Below are 5,000 nucleotides of genomic sequence, written 5' to 3'. Positions count from 1 at the left end.
TACACGGCACTGATTAGTAATAGATGCAGAGCCATCAGAATACAGATAATATATACAACCGTCCCTATACATGCTGAAAGACTCTGCACACAATGAGAACCACACGTCAGCCAGACACTCTTATCACACACTACTCTCTTATCACACACTACTCTCTGCCTGTAACAGGCACACACACAATATCTAACCACCAGCATGGAAGAACATCCAGTGCATCCTCTCCGCCACATGACACAATCCACACTATCATTACCAGACCGGGAGGTCCACCCAGAAAACACAATATCCCACCCTTCCGACATCCGCACATTGCTCAGCTAAGCCACGAACACCCACACATGTCCTACACAGGGGTGCACCCAACATCACAATACTGCCTCCTGTCACAGCACACAAACAATGGCAGGAATGAAAGACACAGATCTGCCACAACCATGGAATCGGAGCGCCGCCTGTCATGAGCCAAAAGTGCATCCTGACGTGACAAATCGGATAATGCCGCAGGCATCCAATTACGATAATCACTATCAACGAACCTGCCGCCCCCCCCCCCCAAATACACCTTTCCCTACAACAATGTGTATCTGAACCTAAGCTATATTGTACCTTAACCTAACCTATATCGTACCTTAACCTAACCTATATCGTACCTTAACCTAACCTATATCGTACCTTAACCTAACCTATATCGTACCTTAACCTAACGTATATCGTACCTTAACCTAACCTATATCGTACCTTAACCTAACCTATATCGTACCTTAACCTAACGTATATCGTACCTTAACCTAACCTATATCGTACCTTAACCTAACCTATATCGTACCTTAACCTAACCTATATCGTACCTTAACCTAACCTATATCGTGCCTTAACCTAACCTACGTTGTGCCTTAACCTAACCTACGTTGTGCCTTAACCTAACCTACGTTGTGCCTTAACCTAACCTACGTTGTGCCTTAACCTAACCTACGTTGTGCCTTAACCTAACCTACGTTGTGCCTTAACCTAACCTACGTTGTGCCTTAACCTAACCTACGTTGTGCCTTAACCTAACCTACGTTGTGCCTTAACCTAACCTACGTTGTGCCTTAACCTAACCTACGTTGTGCCTTAACCTAACCTACGTTGCGCCTTAACCTAACCTAATTTGTGCCTTAACGTAACCCATGTTGTGCCTTAACGTAACCCATGTTGTGCCTTAACGTAACCCATGTTGTGCCTTAACGTAACCCATGTTGTGCCTTAACGTAACCCATGTTGTGCCTTAACGTAACCCATGTTGTGCCTTAACGTAACCCATGTTGTGCCTTAACCTAACCCATGTTGTGCCTTAACCTAACCCATGTTGTGCCTTAACCTAACCCATGTTGTGCCTTAACCTAACCCATGTTGTGCCTTAACGTAACCCATGTTGTGCCTTAACGTAACCCATGTTGTGCCTTAACCTAACCCATGTTGTGCCTTAACCTAACCCATGTTGTGCCTTAACCTAACCCATGTTGTGCCTTAACCTAACCCATGTTGTGCCTTAACCTAACCCATGTTGTGCCTTAACCTAACCCATGTTGTGCCTTAACCTAACCCATGTTGTGCCTTAACCTAACCTATAATGTGCCTTAACCTAACCTATAATGTGCCTTAACCTAACCTAAAGTGCGCCGTAACCTAAACTATATTGCGCCTTAACCTGACGCACGTTGTCGCTGAACCTGCTCTGTAATTGTTATGCAACCCGTTAAATTGGTGTAGTGTTGCCTAACCGCAACCCTCGCAATATAGTTCCCTACTCGCACTGCCCGGTCCCCTGTGTATCGCGTCATGTTAAACACCTTGCAGGTGTTGCTGACTTTCCACATGCTCCTGCTATACACTGTAGTGTGGATAGCAGCAGGACGTACATGCCGCCCCCCCCCCTTCCCCCCTGCCTTCGCAAGCTGGTCGGTGAGAAGTTTGCATGTTCAATGCCCTTCGCATGCCGACGTACTCAGCCTACGTTGTGGTACGGCCTGTCACCTGTCCGCCGATGTACGCAAAACCCACAAACTGTACTGCACATTGGTCCGTATGTACTGAATGATACATCGTGGCACATGTGACCGTATGACGACTGCGCCTAGCAACGGCGGACCATACAGTCCAAATATTGTGCACGCAGCTACGTGTCGTCTCCCTATAAGAGCTGGATTGCAGTGTGGTACGCCATACAGACGTGTGGGAGGAACGGACGCCCTGGATGGCGATCAGCATGAGCAGTCTGTTGATGTAGTGGAGCGTGTATTCGGACGTAGTCGTCTCTTCTCACACACCGTGATAGCATGTTGCACCGCGTTCCACATCTGCGACATGCTGCAGAGGCGGGCTGACAGTCGTTCGCGCAATGGACACCGCATACGTACGGGGTCTACCTTCCACGTGTTCTCTAGGCGTGCACATGTTGTTGCGTCTATGTGGGCAGACGTAGTGTGTTGTGACACCTGACACAGGCATGCAATACTCGTTGCAAATGGCGATGGACGTGTACGTTTGCTGGTGACGTTACGCAAATGAACAACTGGTAACCCGTTGTGGTGCGGTTGTTCTCGCTAGAGGTGAATCAGTGTTGGCGACGATCGGTCGAGCTATTAACCGGTTGTTTCAGGGAGACCCACCATGCCCACGAACGTGAAAGGGGACCCACCATGCCCACGAACGTGAAAGGGGATCTGGGTGTGAGGCGATACGCGGCGGTGGCTGGGTGGGACCGTCCCCGGCCGGTGAGGGGGGGCCGCCCGGCGTGCTGGCAGCGCGGTGCGTGGGCGCACGCGCCACAGCCGGCTGGTGGGGGCGGCCAGTGGCAGGCGCGCCGGCCGACGGACGCGGCAGGCGGCGCAGCTGCGCGCCGGCGCCCCCTGCTCGCGGCGCCTTGCGGCCAAAGTAGGTCCTCGCGGGCCCGGTGCGAAGCGCGGTGGCCATCTGCAGTGTGCTGGTCCGATTGAGGACTTTGTGCGCTGAGGATGCGCCGCCGCCCGGCGCTCGGCGCCGCGACGCCGTCTGCTGCTCGGTCGCCCCAGCGGTTCTCGCAGGTGGTTTGTATCGCAGCTGTGCGGACGTGTTGGCGCGTGCGCTGTGCTGGGAGAGTTCGCTTCGGCACCCAAGTGGGGCTTTTGTCCTTCTGTGGCGCTGGCGTTTGAGCTGCCGGTCACCGTAGGTGGCGCGTGTTGTCTCCCGCCGGCAATGCCACGACAGCACGCTCCCGGGCCTCTGTCGGCAGCGGCAAGCTCAGTTGGGAGCACGGGTGGTCGCACCTAAAGCGTCTACTCGCCTAACTCCGGGCGATTGCGCCTCTCTCGAACCCGACCAAGTACTTAGGACGGCGCTGCGCGCCGCCGGGACCTGAGAGGGTTTCGAGGTGTGTTGTGCAGGGGAGCTCAGCCTCCTCCTGTTTGCAGAATAATTGAGCGGACGCTTGCGTGTTCGCGCGGGCCCCCGGGACACACTCCCGGGCGGCCGGCTGCTCAGCTCTAGTTGACGCAGCTCCCTGGTTGATCCTGCCAGTAGTCATATGCTTGTCTCAAAGATTAAGCCATGCATGTCTCAGTACAAGCCGCATTAAGGTGAAACCGCGAATGGCTCATTAAATCAGTTATGGTTCCTTAGATCGTACCCACGTTACTTGGATAACTGTGGTAATTCTAGAGCTAATACATGCAAACAGAGTCCCGACCAGAGATGGAAGGGACGCTTTTATTAGATCAAAACCAATCGGTCGGCTCGTCCGGTCCGTTTGCCTTGGTGACTCTGAATAACTTTGGGCTGATCGCACGGTCCTCGTACCGGCGACGCATCTTTCAAATGTCTGCCTTATCAACTGTCGATGGTAGGTTCTGCGCCTACCATGGTTGTAACGGGTAACGGGGAATCAGGGTTCGATTCCGGAGAGGGAGCCTGAGAAACGGCTACCACATCCAAGGAAGGCAGCAGGCGCGCAAATTACCCACTCCCGGCACGGGGAGGTAGTGACGAAAAATAACGATACGGGACTCATCCGAGGCCCCGTAATCGGAATGAGTACACTTTAAATCCTTTAACGAGTATCTATTGGAGGGCAAGTCTGGTGCCAGCAGCCGCGGTAATTCCAGCTCCAATAGCGTATATTAAAGTTGTTGCGGTTAAAAAGCTCGTAGTTGGATTTGTGTCCCACGCTGTTGGTTCACCGCCCGTCGGTGTTTAACTGGCATGTATCGTGGGACGTCCTGCCGGTGGGGCGAGCCGAAGGCGTGCGACCGCCTCGTGCGTGCTCGTGCGTCCCGAGGCGGACCCCGTTGAAATCCTACCAGGGTGCTCTTTATTGAGTGTCTCGGTGGGCCGGCACGTTTACTTTGAACAAATTAGAGTGCTTAAAGCAGGCAAGCCCGCCTGAATACTGTGTGCATGGAATAATGGAATAGGACCTCGGTTCTATTTTGTTGGTTTTCGGAACCCGAGGTAATGATTAATAGGGACAGGCGGGGGCATTCGTATTGCGACGTTAGAGGTGAAATTCTTGGATCGTCGCAAGACGAACAGAAGCGAAAGCATTTGCCAAGTATGTTTTCATTAATCAAGAACGAAAGTTAGAGGTTCGAAGGCGATCAGATACCGCCCTAGTTCTAACCATAAACGATGCCAGCCAGCGATCCGCCGCAGTTCCTCCGATGACTCGGCGGGCAGCCTCCGGGAAACCAAAGCTTTTGGGTTCCGGGGGAAGTATGGTTGCAAAGCTGAAACTTAAAGGAATTGACGGAAGGGCACCACCAGGAGTGGAGCCTGCGGCTTAATTTGACTCAACACGGGAAACCTCACCAGGCCCGGACACCGGAAGGATTGACAGATTGATAGCTCTTTCTTGATTCGGTGGGTGGTGGTGCATGGCCGTTCTTAGTTGGTGGAGCGATTTGTCTGGTTAATTCCGATAACGAACGAGACTCTAGCCTGCTAACTAGTCGCGTGACATCCTTCGTGCTGTCAGCGATTACTTT

General features: G+C 52.7%; 1 non-coding gene across 1 annotated transcript in view; it reads left to right on the top strand.

Annotated features, from left to right (window-relative positions):
- Positions 1–3,517: 3,517 nt before the first annotated feature.
- The window catches only part of LOC126435965 (small subunit ribosomal RNA), a 1,909-nt gene continuing 426 nt past the window's right edge, over positions 3,518–5,000 (top strand). The window contains exon 1 of the ribosomal RNA XR_007580319.1: positions 3,518–5,000. This exon is cut by the window's right edge and continues 426 nt beyond it. This is a non-coding gene — a ribosomal RNA (small subunit ribosomal RNA).

This window comes from Schistocerca serialis, unplaced genomic scaffold (assembly GCF_023864345.2).
Source record: "Schistocerca serialis cubense isolate TAMUIC-IGC-003099 unplaced genomic scaffold, iqSchSeri2.2 HiC_scaffold_1223, whole genome shotgun sequence".
Lineage (NCBI taxonomy): Eukaryota > Metazoa > Arthropoda > Insecta > Orthoptera > Acrididae > Schistocerca > Schistocerca serialis.
The sequence above is the reverse complement of the archived record's forward strand: the minus strand, read 5'-3'. Positions and strand labels throughout refer to the sequence as shown.